Here is a 26,465-nt window from a genome sequence, read left to right on the forward strand (position 1 = left end):
TGGAGTCTACCACTGCCCTTTGCCAAGGTGGGGTCTCTTGAGATCTCCTCCAGACACACTGCGAATTTCAGGTCTTTAATTTACCCTTTCTAAACCTACCTAAAGTGTTCTGTCATACCTTTAGTGTGAATATGAATTGTTGGACCATTTCATCTCAACCTCCATTTTGTGAGACCAGCATTTTCCCTGTGCCCTAATACAGCCCAGTGTTCAAGGATTCCTAAAAGATCTAGGTAAGGATCCCCAGACTTTTCTGGGAAATTGTATTATTTGTTTTAAAGTGTTTTTTTACTGCTACCCGTGCCCGTTTACTGTAGACTCTCTGTGTTTCAGGCAGGTTGGCCTTTCAAAGTGGTGTTTTTTTAGCTGTGACTGTGTGAAATTTTCCTTCTAGTTTGTGGCACAAGACTGCATAAAAGCCCCCCCCACCCTCTTTTCTAAGTAAAAAGGCTACATACATCTTGCAGAGTGAGTTTAGGAGACTGTTTAATCTGTTTCTGTGATTTAAATTGTGTTTAGAAACTGTCTGCATCCCCCGTTTTTTTGCCTTGAAAAAGCCACATTTCAGAGTGCGCGACAAGCAGTATTTCAGTGTTTCTTTAAACAATCTCTCCCTTACCTGGAAAGTAGACCCTGCTAGCTTGGAAGTGTGGATTCAGCCTGTCTGTATCTAAGGAGATTCTGAATAGAGCAGCAGCTGCCTCCTCCCTTTCCACTTGCCCCTTATATAAGTTCCTTTTGGTTGTTGCATATGGTGTTGATAGGTTGTTGGGGGCTGATCTTTCTATTGGTTTAGGGATTAGAGTTGGGCTTGTGATTGGCAGTAGGGCTGAGATTCTGATTGGTTCCTGGTTTCAGGGCTGGGCTTGTGATTAGTAGTAAGGCTGAGATTCTGATTGGTTTCTGGTTTTAGGGTTGGGGTTGTGATTGCTTGTCAGGATTAGGGGTATGATTGGTGATTAGGGCTGTCTCCCATTGGTTATTTGAATAAGGGTTTCAAATCTAATTAGTTAGGGTTAGGACTAGGTTTCTATTGGCCAGTGGGGCTATTTAAGCCTAGGGCTCAGGGCGTCTCAGCCCGGGCGTCGAGTCTAAGAGCAGAGAGGACAAGGGCAGCTGCCTGTTTGGGCCTGGTAGGGCCTAGGGCCAGAATTGCTGACCCATTTAACTATCTATCAGAAAGGACTTTACAGCCTACACATACATCAACATGCAAACAGATTATCTGCAAAGACATCCAACTCCTGCATCACAGACTGACCACAGACAGATTGCAATGTCCCATCATCAAACACAATACCCCTTATACAACACATATCCACCCCAACTACAACAGTAAAACACCTTCATTCTCACAGCAAACACTACTCTGTCCACTCCCAATAACACAACCTGGCATCACCCACATAACACAAAACCACACTATACATTACTTTCAGCCTTCCAGATACACACTCCCTGTTCATACAAACCAACAACACTATCCTCTATTTGCTCCACACAGACCACCTTTCATCATAACAATTCCAAAACCCAGCCTTCCAACATACCATCTACAAACTCCCTTCCCCTCTCTTCACCAATTACACACAACCATACAATTCTCACACCACTCCACCACATACCTCTTCCAGTCATCACAACTAACACAAATACCGCTGACCCACATCCATCTCCTCTTACACACCTCATATATTCATCTCCAAAACACATCAACACCCCATGTAAGACTGTAGTTCCACTCACCAGCACTAACTCACATACAAATCCCTCACCGAAAACAACTACATCAATATCCTCTCTCACTGTTCCACAAAAACAATACAGACCACACACATCAGCACATCAAATCAACACAAACTTTCATTATACTTATCGTCCCACCCACTCCCACCCTCATGACTACACAAAGAATACAAATCCTGTCCTCTCTTTACCCCTACATTCTCACTCTTCACAAACACCTACCACAAGCACCCCAACCCAGCAACTTTCATTCACCCGCCTCTCCTCCATTGCACAATTTAGAGCCTTACATCATGATCCACATGCTCCTCCACCACCCCTAACCCATACTCCATCGACACTAAGCAAACGCAAACAAAATAAACAAAATGCCACTCTTAACAACTTCGCATCCCCTTGTCTATTACATAATAAGGCTATCCTACAAAAAACAGTACACTCTTCATGTCTCTCTCAGCCACCAAGTCCACCACCCACCCACACAGACCCAACAGAATGCCTCCTAAACCTGCTGGAACAGGAACACTATATTGAAAAACAAGACTATTGTGACCCTCACAGTTATCACAACTAACACACCTGCTACAAGCTCAAATTATAATGCTTATCCTTCTCCTAAGCAAAACAACACCACCACTAACATACTTTTTCTAAACTGTCAGCTCGTAAATGCTCGGTCACTCTCAGAAAATAAGCACCACATCTACGACCTGCTCACAGACGCACAACCTGACTTACTATTCATAACAGGATCATGGTTGGGAGATGACATGGCCCCAGTGCTGCACGAAGCCCTTCCTCTGGACTATCAAACCATCACACAAAACCGTATGGGCAAGAGAGGAGGTGGACTGGCTATTATATTCAAACAGGCAATAAATCTCAGTAAAACAGACAACATTTCCATACAAGGTTGTGAAGCCCTCCTCACCAGATGCCACCCTACTCCAACTTCCTCCTGTAACTTTCTCCTCCTTTACAGACCTCCACCTAACAACTCAACATTCCCAGACGCTTTTCTAGATACAGTCTCAAACCTTATTACGTTATACTCAAACCTATGCATTCTGGGGAACCTAAACGTTTGGTTTGACAAACCCAATATGCCACATCCAAAAGCAATCACCACTCGCCTATTCGCATTGACCCTACATCAGATTGTACACAATCCCACACACATCGCTGGACACATCCTAGATGTCACGCCAATCACATGGTCAGACCACCATTTGATAACTTTCCGACACAAAACTCCACAAATCAACACACCCCTCAACTACTTACATACATGCACCTATCGACCTTGGAGCAAACTCAATTTTGATGGCTTAGAAACATAACTTACAGCCAACACAGATCTAGATACAATTAATTCTGTTCCAAAACTTTGAGTGGCTACAGGAACCTTTGATATCCTAATACCACTCGGAAAAACTAAACACGACAAAAGAAAACCAACACCTTGGAGAAACACAGAACTTAAAAAGATAAAGCAACAAATCAGAAAGTTGCAGCGGATCTGACTCAAAACAGTCAAGACAAACTGCAGCTACACAAACTTAACAGAATATACAAATTATCAATCAAAAGAGCTAAAAAAAAAAGGTACTACTCAGACAGAATTCAAAATGCTAAATCTGCAACCAAAGAATTTTAGCAAATTCTCCATGAATTTTGAAAACCTACGTGCATGGAAGGACGTCATCCCACTATTTAAGATTTCACAAACAAACTGGCAACTCATTACACAAACAAGGCAGACACATTGGACTCCTATTTAAAACAGAAGAAAACCATCAGCACCAACCCATTTCCTAAAATACTCTCTAAGAATAAACCAACCCAGCCTCTACAGTCCTTCAAACAAATATCCCAATGTGAATTTATGGATTTGGTCAAAGCAAGGAGACCTTCTTGCCCTTCTGACCCTTGTCCACCTCACGTCTTCAAGAACATTCTTTTATCTACTTCTGCTGCCACACCTGTAAGAAGAATCATCAACAACTCTTTGACTACAGGAACTTTTCCTGTAGACCTGAAAAAGGCATGCATACAACCGTTATTAAAGAAAACAAACCTAGACACGCAAGACCCCAACAACTACAGACCAATCACAAATGGACCTTTCCTGGGCAAACTGATAGAAAGAGTAGCATTCGCCTAGATGTCACAATTCATTGAAGACAATTCTATACTTTCAGACTTCCAAACTGGATTCCGCCCAGGAAGAGGCACTGAATCGGCATTCATAGTAATCTGGGATGATCCTAAAAACACATTTGACCGCAATGGAGTTGCTGCACTCCTTCTCTTGGACCTCTCGGCTGCCTTTGATACAGTTGACCATGACACCCTAATTCAAAGACTCCACGAAGCTGGCATAGAAGGGACTGCTCTCGACTGGATTACATCCTACCTTCGAAAAAGAACTAATACCATCTATTTGCCCCCCTTCTCGTCCAAACCCTACGTCACAAAAGCAGTGGTCCCCCAGGGATCAATCATCTCACCTTTGCTTTTCAACATCTACATGATATCATTACCAGAACTGATCAATGATTTTCATCTCCCATGCTACAACTATGCAGAATGCACAAAAATACTACTTAAATTAGAATGCCCCAAAAACATTGAAAACTCAGAAATCTTGAGTTGTCTCAGAGCCGTTGATCAGTGGATGACTTGGAGCCATCTCAAACGAAATACTCATATGTGGTGACTGGAAAAGTTATGACCCACTGTGCGCCTGGCCTGACTATCTTGGACCACCTCCTCAATTATCCAAGGAAGTTAAAAACCTTGGAATCACCATGGACTCCAAATTAACTATGAGTGCCCAAGTGGACAAATTAGCAAGAACAAGCTTCATCACCTTGAAGACTCTACGATGCATCTTCCCCCACCTCGGATTTCCACACAAGGTTCAAGCTACTATCTCGCTTTTACTATCCAAACTAGATTATGCCAAGGGCCTCTACGATGGATCATCTCTATCTATCATGAAAAAACTACAACGTATTCAGAACTCCGCAGCCAGGCTACTTTTACATGTAAAGCCACAAGCCCACATCTCCCCTGCCTTGAGAGCACTACACTGGTTACCCATTGCCAGAAGATGCACCTTCAAGCTGCTTTGATTCACCCACAAAGCTAACATTAACAGGACTGCTTCTTATCAGAAACAAAATAACCAAATACATTCAACAAAGAAACCTCCGCTCAAGATTGGCACCCCGCCTTAGAACACCACCATACAAGAAAAAGACTAAAGGTGGTACATCCTTCTCCGTTCAAGCAGCCAAACTATGGAATTCATTACCCCCAACTATAAGAGCCATAGATAACTATCTTGTCTTCAGAAAACTACTCAAGAGTTGGCTCTTTCCATCATAACCACCATATTCAAACAGCTATGGACTGCATATGCCTATGTTGATAAATATTTTGTATCTGATTGTGTATATTCTAGTTATATATAGTTCTTTAGAAAATATGTACTGCTACTATGTCATAACAATAAACTACACACATACTCTTTAAACCTGTTTAACTAATGTATATTTACTCATGGTTTAAATATGTATATGTATATACATATACATGTGTATTCATGTCTGTATGTGTGTGTGTGTGTATAGATATAGGTATATATATGTGTGTGTGTATGTTATTCTATGCTTAACATGTTCATAGGTCATTGCATAACTCCTAGATAAGTTGTTATACTAGATACTTATGAATCCCTGCTCTCATTTTATATCACGCTTGTCTACCCATCACCATATGTCATGTCTCTATCAATCTATCCTCCATTCCCACTCTGACTCATCCCAAATCCCTTCTACTACGTTCATCTCCTAAATAACCCTGCCTAAGCTCTTCCTTCCTCTTCCACATCTAACTCACCCAAACCTCACTTTACTACCATGATCTCCCAAACAACCCTACTATATTCTCCCTCATTTATCTCACCCTGCTACTATGATCTCCCTGACCCTTTCCACAGACTCTTCCCTCCTCCATCCCCCCATTACTCATCCCAAACCTAAATCCTATTACCATAAACTCCTAATTAACACTTCTGGATTCTTCCCTGTTCCACCCCTCCATTACTCCAGTCAGTCCAACTAACAAACTCCCATATCTGCGGCTCAAATGAACTCCTAATAATACTAAAACTGTACTCATATTTCCCTATACTAATCCACCACTAATTCCTTTTGGGTTCCAGAGTAGTGTGTTACTGGCCAAAAATCGCTTTGACGCTTCGTCAGGGGTAGTAAGCGCTATATAAATACTATTACAATACAATACAATACAATCTTTGCCCCATAATTGATTCGGCTGAACACTCTCTTCAGACTGAAATGTAATAAATGCAAATAGTCGAAGTACTTTTCGAAAGGTTAATGACAGTTCATTTTGCCTTGGTCAAGTAGCCACAATGCCGAGTTTAGTCCTCACAGCTTAAACCAGTCTCCCCAATATTAATTCATTCTTTGCACTCCTTCATAAAACATTTTTTCTGGCATTTTTTTTTGGAAGCCACCCCTGCAGCATCCTCGATCCATTTTAATCCCCAAGGAGACTTGTCCTTCAGAATTGTGATACTGGACAGGTTGAAGGTCCATGCTTGGTGGAAACACAAGCTCACTTTTTAGGTTGAGCGTAAGCTTACAACCTCTTGTATATTTTTAAGTATACTTCTGCTGTGGGCTTCCAGCTATTTCATCTGTTAGTTTCAGTGTCATTTAAAAATCCTTGCTTGCTATTGGTCAGTCATGCATATCTGTCCCTCCTTCTTCTATGTGGGAGCAGTGACCAGCTACTGTATAATTATGCTTTGTCTTGTTTATCTGGTCTGTAGGGGACTTTTTTTTTTACTTTGTTTCCTGCTCCTGTCCAGGGAAGCCTCCCTTTTCATTTGCAGAGCATTCTTCCTCTGAGTTTAGCTGTAAACAAGGCTATAAATCAGGCCGTTCTCTTGGTCATATTTGGTCTTGGTGGGCTCTCTGCATCCTCTCTCAGCTGCCTGACTCCCACCCTGTCTTGGCTCGTATTCTCGTTACCAAGTCTGCCTACCTGTGGGCTGAGAGCAAGGGCAGAGGATCACTTATAATTGCTTAGAGCCTAGGCACCCAGCTCTACCGGGGCTTTGCAATCCTTAGAGACAGTGCCTACTTCTGCTCCATACTGAGTTCCCACTTGCAGCTCTATCAGTGCACCTTAGTTCACACACTCCAAGCCCTCAGCCATGCCAGGAACCCCACACACGCTGCCTGCCAGAGCACCTCAGTTTGTTCAGTCAGTATACTCTGCTGCTCCAGTACTGGGAACTTGGGCGCAGCTCCACCAGTGCACCTCTGTTCACACACTCCAAGCCCTCAACCATGCCAGTGCCTGGAACCTCATGCACGCTGTCTGCCAGAACACCACAGTTCATGCAGTCAGTACAATCTGCTGCTCCAGTACTGGGACTTTGGGCGCAGCTCCATCAGTGCACCTCTGTTCACACACTCCAAGCCCAAAGCTGTGCCATTCCCAGGAACTCCACACATGCTGTCTGCCAGAGCACCTCAGTTCTTGCAGTCAGTACAATCTGCAGCTCCAGTACTGGGACCTTGGGTGCAGCTCCATCAGTGCACCTCAGTTCTACCCCTGGAAGGTCACTTCCTTTCCTATATTGGGACCCTGCTCACATACAGTTACATTACAGCGGCTCAGTTCTAATATTCATTCCCACTGCCAAGCCAATACTGGACCGAATAAGAGAAAAACACAGCTCAGCCAGTGCACCACATGTCTAACATCCAACGCCACTGTTGATGGGAACCACAGCAGCTCTGCCAGAATCCATCAATTCTAACATTCAGTGCACTTTCTTCTTAATACTAAGGCTCACACACACACCATTCAGGACTCCTTACTTCTGTGGTTCAGAGGCAATGCCACTCCCATGCTGGGCACCACTTGCAGCTTTACCAGGGCACCTCTAGGCTAACACTTGCCTACACTGGCACACCAATATTAGGTTCCACACATAGCTCCATTTACATACCTGACTTCTGACCTTGTGTGCCCGCTACTATTTAGTATTGCAACCCATATACAACTCTGTCAGTGGACCTCAACCCTAACTTGCAGAACCCCATTATTTCAATACCAGGAATTACACGGTGCTCCATTTCTCATTCCTCACCCGCTGCCCTTCTGTTATTCCAGCACTGGGCTGGGACACAGCTCTGTCTATAACCCCAATCCTGATCTGAATTGCCCCAATATTTCTGCACTGGGTTTCACATACAACTCTGCTAATGGACCTCCTGCTGTTCTGCAGTGCCCCCTGCTGTTCCACACTCTGACTTCTATTTGAAGATATGGAGGAGCCAATTAAATCTATTCTTAGCTGCAATCTTTATTTGGGAGTGTCTGTTTTACCTATCTCACTCTGTTCTTTCCTTTACTCTGTTTACTCTCAATGTTTTCTTTCTCACCCACTTTTCTCTTTCCAGCTCTTAAAATCCACATGCTAAGTTTTGCTTTTTCTTTCACCTGTTCATTTTTACTCCTCTCCTTTTTTTTATTTCCCTCTTCCTACCCCCTCTTTCAAACTCGCAAAAATGTGGTTATTTCTTTTGTTGTTTTGTTCCTCTGTTTTTTTGTCTTCATCAGGCGTTCATTCTTTCACTATCTTTTTCTCTTCCCTTCATTATTTGTCTTTTTTTATTTCCAATTTCCTTTGACTCGGTATGCGTCCTTTCACTTTTTTTTTTAGATCTTTCTTCCTTCCTTTCTCTGATGTTTTTCTTATCTTTATCTGTCAATTCACATTTTACTATAAATCCCTCTTTTTTCCCTGTCTGTATGTGGAAGCCACAAGTTACCTGTCTGGACCTGAAGGTTCAAAGTGGTTTTCTCATTCTGTGTCTGTGGGAAATATGTCAATACATACATGCCCTGGTTCTTTTACTGCTTGTTTCTCTCACATCTCACTTTTATTCTCCAATGTTGATTTTTCTCTTTTCTTTCACAGTTCTTTCATTAGTTTTCCTCTTTATCTTTCGCTCACTAGCTTCCTTCCCTATTTGTTGTCTGACGCGTTTACTCTATTTGTTCTTAGTTGTGTTTTCATTTTCTTGTTCTTTCTTTCCCTTCTTTGTGTTATTTCTTTGCAACCCTTCCTCTTTCTTCCTATTGTTTGTTGTATTACTTTTGCTTTTCTTTTTCCGCTCCCTCCGCTTTCTCTCTTGAGGCCTATTAATCAATAGAGCAACAGTTGCAGTGGCACTGGGTGCCAGAGACCTTCGGACCTCACTCAACTCTAATTACTGCTGTATTTTCCCTACTGAAATTCAAGTCAACCATTTTCCTTTCTTTCTCCAGGGCTCCACTGTTAGCTCGCCACTTGTCCTCTCCATCTTTACTCCTGACTCCCTCTTTCCATTCACCCTCCAATCCATCCCAAATGATAATTGTGTTATGGTGTTTTGAGCATTACACTCTAATGCCAAAAGTTTATTTCGGATAAAGGTTTATATGATCATTGTATTTGTTTTAACATAGAGGAAGAAGGTAAACGGAAGTGCTTTAGTTAAATGCTGGATCACTGGAATTATATAGCAGGAAAAGACAAAATTATGAGGCAGGGTTGACCAGTTTATGGGGCAAGAAAAATCCAGCTACGAATTTACAATGCCAATAGCGCTAACTCGAGAAAATGATATTGGATTGCAAATGCTTGTTAACTCATTTGTAGGATTTTTTTTACTGAAAATGTGCTGTTTTGACACCAGGTTTTTCAAAGTTTTCGTGGTAAATTAACCTCTCTACGCTCATTTGGAAGGTCAGTCTTGCCAGGCAATTAGGAAGTTATTGGAATATTTCTAGAGTGTTTCTTCAGAACTGCATTATACTGTTTAGCCCTTCTGTTCGAAAAATGTGCTGCAGGGTACACCATTTGGTCATCATTATTATTATTTAAACAAAAAAAAAGACCCTATTCGGGGAGTACATGCTGTCATATGCTCAGGGCAATTCGGGACAAACATGTGTGGCCCACCACGTTTAGGCCCATATTTATACTTTTTTAGCGCCGCAGTTGCGTCATTTTTTGACGCAAAATCGGCGCAAACTTACAAAATACAATTGCATTTTGTAAGTTTGCGCCGTTTTTGCGTCAAAAAGCGGCGCAAATGCGTCGCAAAAAAAGTATAAATATGGGCCTTAGAGTTCACCGCCGTCTTAGCTCCAGCAAGGAGGAGGAGAACCGTGCTCTATGCGCTCAGATCCCGGGATAAAAGGAACAAGAAAGGACAGGTCTGACTGACCGCACCCTGATCAGTTTGCTGCCACTTCGGTGTCTGAACTGGTATGCTAGAGGTCCCTCCGTTCTCAGAGGTATCGTATTTAATTTTGACCCTCGTGTTTTTTAGACGTTCCCCTACAAAATGGGATTTTAATCGCCTGGTCACGTTGAAGTGTGGTTCGAAATCGACCACGCTACGTTTGCAGAAGTCGAGTCAGCAAGCATCCCAGTAAAGCACACCGTAAATTTGCCTGCAATAGAATTATTTGGTCTGAATTTCACAAACCGGGAAATATCGGAGCCCGTGAGAGATTTGAGAATATTAAGTGGTCGTGAGTAATTGGGTTCTCGTGCTCACTAGTACTGAGTGAGCATGGCCAAATCGTAAGTGTTGCTTGCAACCTGTATTTTTTTCGTGTAAAACCATGAGGTCGGGGTGAAAGTCGTGTTGGCTACATAGAAATAGTTGCGTTCCTTGCACCGCTGTGCGCGGGAGGTGCGTGCCTCCACAGCCCCGTGCTCGGAAACAGCTATAATTAGCCCGGGAGCCCGCTAAGCGGCGGCGGTGACAGTATCCGAGCCTCAAAGAGCATGTGCTGGATTCTGCAGGAGTCTGCCTCTCATTGGCTGCCGGTGTTGCTGCTTACCCGCCCGATACGTTTCCACAGGCATCTCTACGCTGCATTGGAGAGACAGGAGCCCCGTGTCCGTGCGGCGGAGGTGCTAACGTGGAATAAGGAGAAGCCCGGTTCTTTGTTGCCAGAGGCTGATACCTGCGGATGGCGGACAGCTGCTGGAGGTCACTGAGGGACTTTCAGAGCCTGGTGAGGACTCGCCTCTCTCATAAAGCTCACCCATGCATGAAATGGATACTGTTGATCAGGTCATCGCTCTAATTTGATCTTGTTATTTACGTCATTTGTTCTCCTTCAAGGAAGGACGAACTGCGCGCATACCTGCGTGGGAAGTGCGTGCGCCGTGTGGTGCGCGGGATTCCTGTCTGAAAGGTGCATGCCCGCGTTTGGGCATTGTTTTTCTTCGCCGTGCTAATGCGTTAATCCACATGTTTGCAATTGGATTCTAATGCCGCCGCCTCCCTGTCTGCCCAGGAGATGAGTGTCTCTCAGAGCGAGGGGGGAGAAAGGTGGGGGGGGGGGGCAGTAGTGTAAAAAGTGCTTCCATTAGATTGGAGTAATCACATTGCTGATTGTTCTCGCTGAGGGGCGAGCAGCGGCTACTTTTGCTCTCTCTGTCGTGTTTGTATGCCTTCTGAATCAGGGTGGATTTGTGTGTGTTTCCTTTTTTAGTTTCACAATACCAACATCGTTTCTTTTTAAAAGTCTAGCGTAGCGCACATCCTTCCCAGCTCGAGCAGTGGATTATTCCCAGGGGCCAGATGTTGGCCCCAGGCCCTGTGTATTGAAGGCCTGCTCTTTAGCAAGCCACGCACAACAATGTGAAGCTGGAGCCCGGGCTTTGGTGAGCAATAGTCTTTTTATTTTCATTGTCTTGCTCGATTCCTGTTCAGAATGGTCTGTTATTGTTTTTTTCGAAAGGCTTTTAATCGTGGTAATGTGAAGTTTGTTTACAATGGTAGAAAGTGTAGTAGTGAGAGCGCAGGAGACAAAGCCAGCTCCCTCTTCTCACCGACACGATAGTGTACTTTGCTTAAATAATTTCTTTACTTTTCAGACTTAAATATTGTCTCTGTATTGTCATTGTATAGAGGAAATATAGATTCGAGGCAATGTGGTCACGCTGCTGGTCTTCTGCCACCATGGACTCATGTAGGCAGGATAGTCAAAGCCAAATATAAAAAAAAAGTTAAATCGGGCATAGCGATTGTAATAGTTTTATTTAAGTTTTTATATGTTTTTTTTTTATTTGAAGAAACCATTAAATCTTAAGTCACCGTAAGGTGCCACATTTCATGTAGTTTTATGGGCTCAAATAGGATTGCTAGCATTCATTTATTAGAAAAGACAACGTGCTGTATAATAAACATCTAATTATTTTGTGTTTTTCAGTACACATTTTCTAATGTATGTTTGCACGTGATACAAATTGAATGGTAGTAAGCATTGTTGAATGGCCCTTGTTCGGTGTTGACGACGAACTGACGCATGTAACTCACCAAATTTTATGTTAGAAGGCTATAACTTAATTGCTAACACAGGAGCGTACTAGCACTAGGTGTTTAATAGAAGAAATATTTTTAATCATAGTGCTGATTTTGTTTGTCGAATATCCAAGACTGTGCATTATTTGTGTAATATTTCAGGGAAAATGTGGTATTAACGAGTCCCCGAGGATACGAACAAATCAGTTGAGATAACGCAGTAGTTGACAGAGCCAAGTGAATGACATTCTTCTTTAAAAGTGGAGTTATCTTGGCGCACCTTGTCTAGCATGGAAAAGTCTCTGGTTTGCGCACCAGATTACTGACCAGTGCACTCTCCTGGGCGCCACTGTGGAAGATTACTTTTGACATATACTCTTCCCGGGAGAGTGAACAATTGCTTTCTATTAAGTTTTTATTTTACGTTCCTTTTCAGGGTACTGAATTCCAGGTCGGTGCATGAATCGTTAATCATTTTAAAGAGGAGGATTGCACCCAATGAACTTGCATTTGGTCTCATGGGTACACATTGGACATGGCAGAGGACGTGTATGGGTTCATGGCATGGTGTGTTTTCAGCACTTAATTGATAGCTAAGTGAAGCGTTTCAAAGATAATTAAGTCACTGCTCCCATCACAAATCACTTCATGCATTTGACCGTTAAATATTGGAGTTTGGACCTGTTGCTGATATGGGTCAACCCTCAGCAACCCACTGATTGAATGGCTTCTTTTAAAGTGAGACAAAATGGCAATCCCTTCCAGTGCTGAATTATCCTTTACAAGTGCTAACATCAAAACGTGACCACTGATCAACATTTTCGTGGACAGTTCTTGGCGGTCCAGTTTCAGATGTTCTGCTTGACATACAACATGTCGGCAAACTCCTGCTCTGTGTGAGTTATTATATACATGAAATTCCCAGAAGTGCTTCCTTGAGCACCATTAATTGTGTGGCTTGTACTGCCAGAAGGCTAGGGACCATGATTGGATGAGAGGGAGACAATGGTTATGTCTGTGCATGAATTGACCCCTCTAACATAGTCGGGAACTACACCAAAATGGACACATGATAGAGCACATGACTGTCATGGGGACGTCACAGTATACTTAATTGCCCGAGTCTAATAAGTCAAGCAGACTTTGTGACTATTATGGGAACTGCTGAAAGATGAATGTGTTAACTTGCTTCCTTCCTTGTAATGAGTTTCCTGTATTCTCTTGCAAAACAGGACATTTTGAAGGAATTATTGTTTCCTAAAAAGAAAATTAAGCTTTTAAAGTTTTTTTCCTACTCATGTTAAGTCTTTGTTGGTTGTTTCTTTTTTGTATTTGAGAACCTTTAAAGTTAGTAACAAACAAGTGTGAACCTGGGTACCAACAAGAAGAGGGTGGGTATGAGCCCCTTAATAATCACCATCAGAGAATGTTTTGGGGCCCCATCCTCGACCCTTCCAGAACAAGGTGCAGGCATAGTTGAGCCTTGCACGGTGACGTTTTCACTGCTGTTATTCCCCCGTGCAGTACATGGCATGTGATAATGGGAGCATTGCTTGTTTGACGTTTCAGAGACCAGTACCTTGCCAAACTCCAAATAACAGCTCCAACACTAGAAGAAAATAAGGGTGGACCTCTGAAACTCCCCCCCCCCCCCCCCACCAAATGTGTCTTCACAAACCCTCTCAAATACAACAGACAATGCCAACACCGTCATCTCTAACTATCCTTCCAGACATTAGACATTCCGCTCACTTTCATTCCATCTTCACCTCTCCCCATACAGCCAGCGTCTCCACCTGATACTTTTGTGGTAATAGCACCTCTTGTAACAATGTTGTACATGTGAACTGATAGTCTAGAGATCTGTGTTCAATCAGCTGTTCACAGGTTTGAATCTCCATAGATAAGACTCATGAGGTTGACAAAAGGTCACTGCTGTAGTGAATGATATTAGCCTTTATTAGTGAAGTATCAGGAGAGAGTTCCAGTGGTGGTGATGGTCTATATAGTTATTGTATTGTGCACCTTGAGGAAAGTAGAAATACCACTATTGCTTTCAACCAAAAACAGCACCATATTTTTATATGTTAGTAGTATATGCTGTGTTTTATTTGAAAAATAATTTTTTTGTGGCCTAGCATTGCATTTGGTGTATCTGTTTCATTGGAACCCTAGAGAGCACCCATTATGTCTGACTCCCCTTCATTAACTCTGATGAGTTATCAGCTTTTCTTGCATCATTATGACTTTTTTTTTTACAGTCGAGCACAAAGCGCTCTGTCCCTGGTGTTCTCTCTGTGGGCTTTTAACCATGCCACGCCCATCAGTTTGGTTGGGTCGTGGGCTTGCTTCTTAAAATTCGCTTGATTTAATTAGTGAAAGGCATGCATACGTCATGCTTTTTCTGGTGTTTAGCCTACTTTGAGCGCACCGGCCAACTACTGAAAACATACAAGGCTCCATATTTTCAGTATGGTTTCTAAACTACTTTTTCTCTTTATTTCGTAGGAAGCGCGATCTCGCTGGGCAGTAGTCGAGTGCTTTGCATGATTGCGACCCTGTTACATGGATAATTGCACTTTTGCCGGTTACATGGATAATTGCACTTTAGCCATTAAGTTTCAATGCGAGAGAACTTCTGTTTGCTTTTGTGTGTCTGCTTTGCGCTCATGGTGGCCGTCGGCTCACTTATGCGAAACTGTTTTACTTTTCATTTTCAGTTTATGTGGCAAGAAAAGTCCGGTTAGGAGTTTACAACACTAATAGCTCGAGCAAATGCTAGACCCATTGCACTGCAAATGCTTGTTTTACTTATTGCAATATTCCCATAGAGATATTACTTTCATTTGCAGACATAAAGCAATATAGTCGTAATTAAAATATAATAAGATTTTTAAAACTTGTACAATCAATAGCAAATATTCACCTTTTTGGATGATATACTAAACTCAATGCTTCAGCAAATGTTTTATACATTATGGGGGTTATTCTAACTTTGGAGGAGGTGTTAATCCGTCCCAAAAGTGACAGAAAAGTGACGGATTTACCACCAGCCGTATTACGAGTCCATTATATCCTATGGAACTCGTAATACGGCTGGTGGTATATCCGTCACTTTTGGGACGGATTAACACTCCTCCAAAGTTAGAATAACCCCCTATATCTCTTAAATACAAGCTACCTACAAATACATGTTTTGATAAGTTAATGCCCCAGGATAAAATCAAAGAACATGATGCAAGTCTTAGCGTCACTAGAACGAAGCTGACAACCCATATCTTTCTTACCACTCTCAGCGATTAGCTAGACATTTTCTCCTATAGCTAAGTTCCAAAATGTAAAATTAAAACAAAACACAACTTCTGGATTATGGTTAGCTCCTAAATAGACCTGGGTTTCTCCCCCTTTAACAAAGGAACTAATAAAAGTAAGGTTTTTAATATTAAGGCAGTGAGCAAGATCATTCTTAAAACTTTTGTGTTCGAAATTGATTTTATCAACTGCTTAATACAAAATACAGTGGGTTGATTTAAAATATCCATTCTTGAAATACCCAAAGACTCAAAGGAAAAAGTTAAAATCTTAGAGAACGAGTATTTGTTCTCTAACTCTTAAACATTGAATTTTAAATAGACATGAGTAGCATACAACTTGTGAAAAAGTGCAGTACATCATAGCCATCAAATTCAACTCCAGTCTTAATCTCAATTTAGGTACGGCTTCATAGGCCAAGATAAGACTTCCGTAATCGTGATACTACCGTGTTTATTTTGCATATTGTAGTTAGTAGGTGTACCTCAGTTGCCTAAAGTATGATGACTAGAATTTCTGAACTATAAATACTCATCATGGTTGCGACATCTCTCTTAGCATACGTAAAAAGTTTCGGCAATCACATTCAAACTGATCTGGCTTTAGACTTACTTTTGTCTGTTGTATTTGTAGCCCAAAGGATATGGCCTGATGCAGGATTCAGATGGGCTACATACAAATTTAAGGCATATTTCTCTGTTTCCTCTATGAAGGTAATGCCTTTGTTGGGATCAGAAATCAAGCCAGAGGAAGACTGTGAGTATTAAAAAAAAAAAAAAAAAAAAAGTGATCTTTTTACGTTTAAATTTTTTTGTGTGAATTTTAGATCTTTAACCATGCTCCTGAACTGCCAGTTGTTCAGTAAGTTGTTTAACTATCGACAAAAGAATATATTGAATGGAAAGTATCGTAGCATATTGGAGTGTTCGTAATAAAGGTCTGAGAAATTTTATCTTCAGCATGGGAGTAGACTCTTACTAAAGGGAAAGCATATTCCATCAATAGTAGGTTTGAATCAGAACCTAGTTCAGATAGTGAAAAAGATTGTCTTTCTTCTGCAACCCAAAACCAATTTAGGCTGACAGACTGAAGAGGGAAAAAGAGAGTAGAACGGCTAAAGAATTAAGATGGCCAGTGACTAAGTGAACGCAGATAAGGCCAACAGGGTCCAGATAATGCATTTAGGACAGCAGCAGTGAGCAGTTCCTGATATGGTGCATAGCTACAATGGGAGTGTGGGTATCAGACTTCAATTCATAAAATTTTGAATGGTTAAAATGTGTCTAAGAGTTTTGCAGTGTAGACTAGAAATAAAACGAGCTGTGATGGCATTCTTCCTGTCAAGAGATTGGCCTGGTTCATCTTGAGCCAAAGGGGAGTTTGTCTTTCCAGACCTTTTGTTGTGACCTCTTATATGGTATTGGATATGGAATGGTGAGTGTACTGTAATTTCTTGCAGTGTTTCTTGCAAAAGCTCTTAAAATTTTGTTTTGATCACAGACATCTGTTCTTCCCCCAACTCGGTGCCAGATAATCTTTAGTGTGCTGAAGTGAAGCCCTTTCCGGGTCAGTAGTTGGTGCTGCTATATACAGTACTGGTCCCAGTCTGAAGCTTTAACCTGGGGAGCATTGGGGATTCTCCCCAAGTGTAAGATGTTTTGTCCCTCCTCATCCCTCTAGGGGCTACTGAAGCACCATTGAGGGCAGTAGTTGTCTCAGTAGTAACCTGAGCAGGTCTCCTGTCTGTCATATGGCTTGTCTTTTTGCGCTGAACTGTGGCTGGTACAGGTCCCTTTGTAAATACTTCATATCCATGTTCAAGCATGAAAGTCTCAAACAATGAGAAGTTTTAATGCAAGGGGTGAGTAGGCTGAGTTGGACTGCGAGGTTAAGTCAAGTCACTAGACGGATATGCACCAAAGGCCATGCTCAGATACTGCGTTTGGTTTGGGAGGGCGGCAGGCACACTAATAGAAGACTCCACTCCAACTATCGATGATGACCCACTAAAGAAAAAGGCGGGTAAATCGGGCACTGCCTTACCAGACTGCAGGTAGCCTAATTAGTGAACTGCAATGCGTGGCAAACCTCTCTGGGTACTGGACTTGGCAGTGCATTGCCCATGTAACCCCTTCACCTTTACTGGGCTCAACCTTGCTGTGACCTGGTGGCCTGTAGGAGTCTGACAGTGGTCATTGGAAATGGTCCCAGATGACCCCTTAAGAAAAGCATTCTCTTGAATGAGGTCTTTAGGGGTGGCATGCCGCTCGAACAGTTCAACTTTAGTCGAACTGTTCTTCCTTACCCAACCCTATCATCTTCCCTCCCACCTGATGATAATAAGAACCTGGAATATTATTAATGCTCATCACCCCTTGTTATCGACTATCACTAAATATTTAGTGCCAAACACGTTTGCTGAAATACGTTCTGTAGTAAGTGTTGTTGATGACTATTACTTCCCTACATGCCAATACACATACGGGCCAGTTGAGTGGTGAGAAAAGCTTGCAGCCAGAAACGCCTGCCAACAACTTCGGCACATGTAGAATAACACCAGCGCACCGCAGCTATAGTTCTAAAATGCCTAGACGGGGCTCTCCTTTTCCCATCTGCCTCATGTCTCTGCTAACAACTTTATCAACACTCAGAGGCCTAGAATGCAGGGGGGAAATTAACCGATGCCTTCATTCTAATTCAGAGCCAACGTCTAAATCATCCTGCCACAATAATGATTTTTAAATAAAGTACGAAATCCTAAAATAGACACCTTTGTTTTCCGAAACTAAAACTGAGGCCGAGCATTGCACTGTCATTGGAAGGAAATCATCTCATCACAGTGCGGCAATGTGTAATTAATAACTGATCAACAGATCAAATGTATGTTTTATCAAACATAGCGTGTGTTCCAATGAAGCAGGACATCTCGTGAAGGTATTCCCTTGGCATTTGCTTTTGTTCGGTTTTAAGTGGTAGGGAAACGTGTCAGTTCTGAGATCAGTCTTCAGTTATTCTAATATGTCATTTGAAGCCAACGTTCTTTATTATTCTCTGAAGGTCTCCTGAGCCTTTCATTGCGTTTGATGGAAACAAGTTAAAACATATTTTCTTCAGCTTGATTAACCAATGCTTAAAATGTTTCTATAACACTGCATTGTTTAATTAGCAAGCTTATCCCCCCAGTGGTTATTTAATTGAATTTACATTTAAACCATTAAAAGCATTACCAAAACGAGTCCTTGCATATACTTTAAAAACTCAATAAGCTAACATTCTTCTGATGGATACTTTTAACCACAGACTTCTAATTTTAAGAAAATCCCCAGGTTCCAGACTGAGGGCCTGATAAAGATGATGGCAGATGGAATTTTCCGTCACAAGCGTGACATATTCCGTCTGCTGTATTACAATTACCATAGGATCAGTGTTTTAAATGGGCCGGTACTGTCCGGTACTTAGTGCCTGCACTTTTTTTATTTTGAGAGGGAGAGTACCTGCACTTCTCAAGAAAAACGAATACTTTTCATTGGACAGTACCGGCACTTCTCAGAATCAAGAAGTTACTCTGATACACTTGTATTTCTCCATTTCAAGCACTGCATAGAATAAAATGGATTGTAATACGGCAGACCGGATATCCGTCACGTTTGTGACGAGTAACCCCCGTCTGCCAAGATTGTAATCAGGCCCTTTATCTGAAAGATGTTTCAGCATAGACCCTGAGCACCAGTAGCTGACGTTGTGCAGCTTTGTTCGCCCCTAAAGTGGTGGGTGGATTTGCATATGGAAAACATCCGAGTGTACAGGAGTGAGATCGAAACTTTTTCTTGTCAGTTAACGAGTTTTTTCTCTACAAAATGTCATTCCATTTTGCAAGGGAACATATCCCTTTTTAACCCTACAGGGATTAATACTTGTAAGGACTGTTGCAGACCAATACTTGCAATAGGTCCCCATGAGGTCTGTCTCTGGTGTTTGGGTTCAGGCCATGAGTCCAAGTCCTTCTAAAAGTGTGCCTTGATGCACCCAAAGGCGATTCAGAAATGCAAAGCTAATCTGTACCTCACTGAACACTGTAATCGACACTCAAAGTTGAGGATGTGGACCCTTTTCTAGTGTCTGAGCCGTTCCTGCAATAGGTTGTTGTCGATGTTGGAGTCTTCAGGTAAGCCCAAGTCTACAAATAAGCCCAAGATGCCCAAGCAGGCCTTGTGTAAGGCTATCCACTCCCCTCTGAGGAGTTTTGAGGACATCCTGGTGCCCCTCAGTCTTGCTCCGTTCCCCTATTGAGGAGCTGATTTTGCAGCCGATACCGATACACCTCAAATTTCCATTGGTGATGGAACAACAGATTGAGGCATTTAAGGAGGCCATGCTTTGCATCTTCAGTATCCTTTCGGTTCATGCTGGTGCACCCTCTGGCCCCCTGTATCTGTGGAGGCCTGCAGTCGGGGTACCCCTTGTGGTTCCACCCTAAATGCCATCTGTGCCTCCTGACTTGCTTATGGTTCAGCTCTGACTTTATAGCGCCACAATTCATGCAAGTTCCTGCTGCATCGACACTGGCCCGACGCCGATGCCAGAGGAGAACGCCAATGCCATATCCTTTGCGACTCTGAATATAATCCTGCTTGACCTCGGCTGAAGTAGCATCCCGGCACGTTTCTGACACCTCTGGCTCTAGTACACTCTGACAAGACAGTGCTTCTGCCTATGAGCCACCTCCACTGCTCCAACAACTGTTCGGAATAGACTTTTTAAGTTTGGTCCTAGGGGAATTCTCACTGTTCTTTGGTCTCGGAATAGACTTTGGCCAGAGACAAACCAATTTTGTTGATGATGGTGAGGACAAATGTGACTCACAATATGATGATATTTTTTATCTGGACCCAGTGGGCTAGACTCTTCCCCTGATGAGGGGTTGAGTTTTCCCTCAGACCTTTCTATGCAGGCGTCAGTCTCATTCACCATAGTCATCAGACAAGCGACTGAAGTCCTTGATTTGCAGTTACCGTCTATTGAGGTAAAAACCAATATCCCCACCAAAGTTTTATAACCAGGACAGACCTCATCTGATCCTTCGCTGATATTCATTGAAACCCAGAAAGACCTACCCTCATGGGCACTTGTGAACAGATAGGTGGTTTATCATAGACCCGCTATATATGACCTTGCCTTTCTGATGCAGCATCCTACTCCTTAGAGCCTGGTAGCGCAGCCTTCTACTAGCAGGTTTAATCCAAATTCTTTTCCTACTATCCATCCAAAGTCAGGAAGAATGACCGCATTTGGGAAGAAGGTGTTTTCTTCGGTTAGCCTTGCCCTCAGTTCAGTGAATTCCAGATGTTTGTTGGGCATGTACTCCCTTGCGTTGTGGGGATTCTTATCTTGTTTTAGGTTTAAACCTACAATACCTGACAAAAACGCCACCGAAAGGGATGTAGTTCAGTGTAAGCACATATAAAAACTGATGAACACCTGCACAACTACAAACTAAAATTTCATTCAAAGAACGAAAAATTAGGTACTGAGTCATTTTTTCTTTCTTTCTGAAGACACCAACACAACATAACTTCTTTTTGCAAGGTATTAGTGAGAAAGACTGGTCTAAGATTATTCTGAATGGATTTTGTTGTTTAAGGATATCACTAAAAGATTGTTTCTTCTCACTTCTGTTTCTTCCAGTTTGTGTGTCTGGATCAAAGGTGCAGGGTTTAAAAGGTTTTAGGTCTGATTTAATTATTTCGTACACTGTAGGCATTATGGAAATGATAAAATCATATTTGATTTTTGGAAGTATTTAGGCAGTCATTTTGAACACGGCGGGATTTCCCGCCGTGTTCAGGCTGGCAGTCTTTCCATCGACCACCAGCCTCCTGGAAAACCCGCCGGCCGTATAATGATTTCCCCGCCAGGCCGGTGGGCGGAGACAGTGTCTCCGCCCACCGGCCTGGCGGGGAACACGGCGCAACATTGAGGACGGCTCCATGTGGAGCCGCCACCAACCGGGCAGTGACATGCGTGACGGTGGCCTGCACGGGGGCCCCTGCACTGCCCATGCAAAATGCATGGGCAGTGCAGGCACCCCCAGGGACAACCCGCCAGGAAAAGGCTGGAGGCATTTGAAACATTATCCGCAGGGTAGCGCAGCTACCCTGGCGGATGGTGTTTCATCCTGCCACCAGGCTGCCTGGCGGCGAGAGCATGGCGGTGGGTGACGGCTGCAGCTGACGGCCGTCAACCTCTTCATTATGTGGCGGTTTGGCCCGCCATGGCGGCTGGTGGCTTTAGCCGCCACTGCTGGCATGGCAGGTCGAACCGCCAAGTTCATAATGACCGCCTAAATGTTTCTTTGATTGATAAAATTGCTGGCTCATATAAATCTTGGCCAGTAGTACTATCACATTTGCCTACAAGTACGGAATGGATAAAAATGTTTGATACATTAGCCCCCTTTTTAGGTTTCGCCTGTACAGCACTTGTGCTGTGCTTGCGAAATCGCTTGTAAATAATAGTAAAATTTTAGAAGGGGCTAACAGCCCGTCCGTTACTTACATTTGTTGGATTACTTGTCACTCTCATTTCATTGCTTTCTTTTGGTTACTGTGTGTGATTTGCTGTTGGTTCCCTGTCACACTTCATGTGTTTGTATTTTCTCAGGAGCATGGATCAAGTATCTCTTCCTTTTGAAATGGTCATCTGCTGCTTTCATTGCTGGAGCTACCTTTTTTTCTTTGTAAACAATCACTTTCTCCTGTATGTTTTTTAAGAGCTTTTCTTCTTTCCTCCACTGTATTTACACTTTAATGCCACTCTTAAATGTGGATATTGCAAGTTGCACAACAGCATGGGGTGCTCTGCAACATGGCTTAAAAGAAAGAAAATGCTATGATGTGGTCAGCACTGGTCATATTATAGCACCTCTTTTCTTACTTTAAGCCATTTTGCACAGCAGCTCCATGTGCAACCTGTAAAAAAAAAAAAAAAAAGAAAAGATAAAGCCAAAGCCAATAGGTCTCGCATAGGCCTAAATTTATTCGCTTTGCCAATTCTTGTTCTAACAAGTCAGTACTCATAGCAGGTGAATTGCCAAACACTCTAGGGTTTACACGTGCGATGCAAGGTTTAGTGACCGGTATTGGGGAAGATTGCTGTCACCATGCACATGGGGTAGTGATGAACTTGATGAAAACATGACACAAGACTTTTCAAACAACAGCAAAATTATTAGCTGCAAGGTGCCCCATTGTGGTGCGACACCTTCAGCTAGTGATAGCCTTTTACCCAATTGCACTTTACCACTGAAGTTTTTTATCCCATAGTAACAATATCAACAGAAAAAGCTCAAGTCCCACAACACAATGTGATGCCAATTAAAAGATCAGGACTGACTTAAATTAAAACGTCTTGGTCTATTGGCCTCCAGCAGATTGATCCTGTAGTTTCAGGGGGTCCAGCACCAGGGCATTCGGTCAGATTCCATCAAGGTGCCTGAGGGTACTGCACCAGATATGAAGTAGTGACTGCTAAGTGCAAGTAGATCAGCAGCAGACACCTCTCCCTACTCCACCCAGAGCTGACGGTGGTGCCAGATGCTTCACTGTTGGGTTAGTGCAGTCATCTGGTAGAGCAGGAGATCAGAGGACTCTTGCCTGTGGCAAAGTCCTACCTCCACGTCAACCTGCTTCACATGTGGACCTTTCAGTTGGCAATGAAAGCCTTCCTGTTGTCCATCAAGGGCAGGGTGACTCAGGTCCTCACAGACAACACCACAGCCATGTAGTATTTCAACATGCAGGACTGGTTGGGGTCTGGGCTCTGTGCCAGGAGGCCCCCTGTGCCTCTAGACCTGGCTGAATCATCATGGCATTTCCCTAATCACTCACTACCTGGTGGGATCTTTAAATACCAGGGTAGACCAACTAGCTGATAATGCCTAGTGAATCACAATTTGCAGCTCCCCTTATGTGTGGCAGGGCATCTTCTAGGATTGGTGAGTACACTTGCTCGATCTTTTTGCCACCGCCAAGAATGTGCAATGTTAGCACTTTTGTGTGTTTGGTGTTCACAAGACTGTTCTGTCTGAAACACATTCATCCAACAGTGCAACACAAGACTCCTGAATGCCTTCTCACGATCTCTCTTGTCCTGATTTCTGAAGATAATTAGGAATGACCAGGCAAAGTCATCCTAGTGGCTTTGGATTGGACCATGAGAGTGCAGTATTTGAAACTTGAGTGCAAAAGTGTCTGTCCTCCAACCAAGCTGCCGAGGACCTTCTGTTGCAGCATCTGGGCAGTCTTAGACCCAGGTCTGCGCAATCTACACCTTTAATGTGAAGATTGAGCAGTGGCAGTTTATTGTATTGGGTCTCCCTCGCAAGAAGTGGATGTCATCCTGGCAGCCAGGCGTCCTTCTGCAAAGTCTGTTTATGCCAGATGCTGAACAGGTTTGTGTCTTGGTGTAGCATCCATACAACAGACCTGCTGTTGTAGGTGTTACTGTTTGCTTTGTCTTTGCTCCAGCAGGGACTTTGCAATATGCACTGGTAAAGGTTGTCTTCCTTCTCGGCCTTTTTTGGTTTACCAGACTAACTGCCCTTGTTCAAATCACCTGCTGTGATGTGATTTCTAAGAGGTTTGAGCTACATGTTTCCTTCCAAAACTTTTGTGATGCAACAGTGGGAGCTTAATTTGGCCCTTACTTTCCTTATTTGTACCCCTTTTGAGCTCTTGCACAGCAGTCCCCTATGTCGTCTTACACTGAAGACAGTTTTTTCTTATCACAATCACCTCCTCTCGTTTCATGAGTGAGCTTTGTCAGTCCAGCTTACATACCTTATCTTCTTTCTTGACATATTGGTGCTGGGGTCTTGAACTGCTTTTCTGACGAAAGTTGCAGCACTCTTCCATTTTGAAAAGTCCATCACCCTTCAGATGTTCTTTCCTTCACCTCAAGCCTCGAGAGAGGAGGAGAAACTCCATTGCTTGGACCCCAAAAGAACACTCCGCTCCTACATTGACTGTTCCAAAGACCCCCCCGTGGACGATCATTTTTTTGTGGGGTCTTGATCCAGAGAAAGTCAAGGCACTGCATATGGGGACCTTATCCAGGTAGATAGACTCTACATTAAGATCTGCTACAAGCTGGCCAAGACGTAGCCTCAAGAAGGATTGAGGACCCACTCCACCAGGGCCAAAACTGCTACTACCACGCTAGTACGCGAAGTGCCTGATTTGGATATTTTTCAGGCCTCACTGTGGGTATCAGTGCATACATTCACAACACATTATTGTCTTGACAGCAAGGTCAGACAGGAAGGGCATTTTATTTGTTTGGTCCTGCAGTACTTTTTGGTTTGAACCAGTTCACAGACCCATTATCAGGTGAGATAATGCATTTGAGGTGAGGAATCAAAGATTTGAAAATTCCATAAGAAGAACAAGTTACTTACCTTTGGTTAAACTCTTTCTGGTGAATACTCTACCTAACTACAGATTCCTCACCATCCTCTCACCTACTCATTCTGTGGAACACACTTTTTTCCATGTAAAAATTTCCTAAATATGAGAGCTTCACATTGAAACGAATAATTGGTCTTTAGGTTATGCTTTGGAGGACGCGGACGGTGCACAGAAACAAACGGACGTCAGCGAATTGAATGACGCATATATGTGGCTCCACCTATCACTTCTGTGTTGAGTTCAGATTCCTTTTGGCACCTGGGGACATTATGAGGGTGAGGGATCTGCATTTATATAGAGTATCCACCCGAAAGAAGGTAACCAAGGGAAAGTATCTTGTTCATGTTCTTCAAGGGCAATAGATTAACACTGTTCAAGAATGTATACCTGTGTGTAGTTGTTTGCTATTATGTTTCCATAAGTATATAAAAGTGTATCTTACTTTTTAGTTGCACCAATTTTGCTTAGTTATTGTCTTGTTTATGTAACTGCATTATTTATTTTGTTGAGTGATAATATATTGCATCGAAGCCACTTAAGAGCACTATTGCCGTCTGTGTGCCAAAGCTGTTATGTGTAATTTCACTTGTTGGCATGCCTGGGTTTTGGTATGGTTCAGTCAAGTGCCCAAAGCTCAGTTCTCAACCGATGACGGTGTACCAGTTTGGCATTGCTATGTCACGTCGATATGAGCTTGTAGCGGTAGACTTGAGGGACACTACATTTGTTCAGCCAATTCTCTATATCACAGAACAGTCTTGTATGACTGCATAAATAATGATCTCGCTATACCATTTTGTGACTAATTGTTTGATTAATTTTCCTTTCCTTCAGTCAGTACTGGAGCTGAAAAGGTATATTTGAAAGCCTGTGTGAACTCAGCCAAAACCAGTCCAAGAGTAACATCCCACAAACTCAACCAGGTTTAGAATGTCTGCAACAAATCACACAATACGCTCTGCTGCAAGAGTTGAGTGCCAATTAAATACCGGGGAACAAAGTAAAGTAATAAAAGAAACAAATGCCAAATATACAAATAAAAATAAAACTTGGTTAAAGTCCCTAAAAAGCAAAAAATAAGTCGACTTGGCTGTGTCGAGACAGACAATGAGTGTTTCCTTCCTCTGTGGTTTGTTTAGGGCTCTAGGGAGACAGCAGCAGATGCCTTCGTGGCGAGTAGGAGTATATTCTCGTTCATCGTTTATAATTGCAATTGTGTGTTTTTGTTTTTTATTTTATGCACACTTTGAACCACACTGAAAGCAGCTTCTTCAACTTTTTGCGTTTTGTACGTTACCTCATTTACGTTTAGCTAAATTTGTAATGTCTCTTAAAAATATTTATAGCTGAGACAGTAGAATCAAATTGAGGTAGTAAGCAACTGAGACTGAAGGAATCAAAGATACTTTAATGTGTCTGACTTATCCCAGAGCACCCCCAGTGGCAACCACCACCAGCTAGCAAAAAACAACCCACGTGATAGACATTTTTATGTGCTCAGTCATACGAAGGAGGTCAA

General features: G+C 42.7%; 1 protein-coding gene across 7 annotated transcripts in view; it reads left to right on the forward strand.

Annotated features, from left to right (window-relative positions):
- Positions 1-26,465, forward strand: part of FAM110B (family with sequence similarity 110 member B) — a 424,184-nt gene that overhangs the window by 222,443 nt on the left and 175,276 nt on the right. The window contains exon 1 of one of the 7 annotated variants that reach the window (XM_069220221.1): positions 10,627-10,875. The exons of 5 other annotated variants lie outside the window; for them this stretch is intronic. The gene's annotated coding sequence lies outside the window, so the exon portion shown is untranslated. Of the gene's footprint in view, positions 1-10,626; positions 10,876-11,268; positions 11,531-26,465 lie in introns of those variants that run through there. One more of the 7 variants, XM_069220217.1, reaches the window with a different exon arrangement.

This window comes from Pleurodeles waltl, chromosome 2_2 (assembly GCF_031143425.1).
Source record: "Pleurodeles waltl isolate 20211129_DDA chromosome 2_2, aPleWal1.hap1.20221129, whole genome shotgun sequence".
Lineage (NCBI taxonomy): Eukaryota > Metazoa > Chordata > Amphibia > Caudata > Salamandridae > Pleurodeles > Pleurodeles waltl.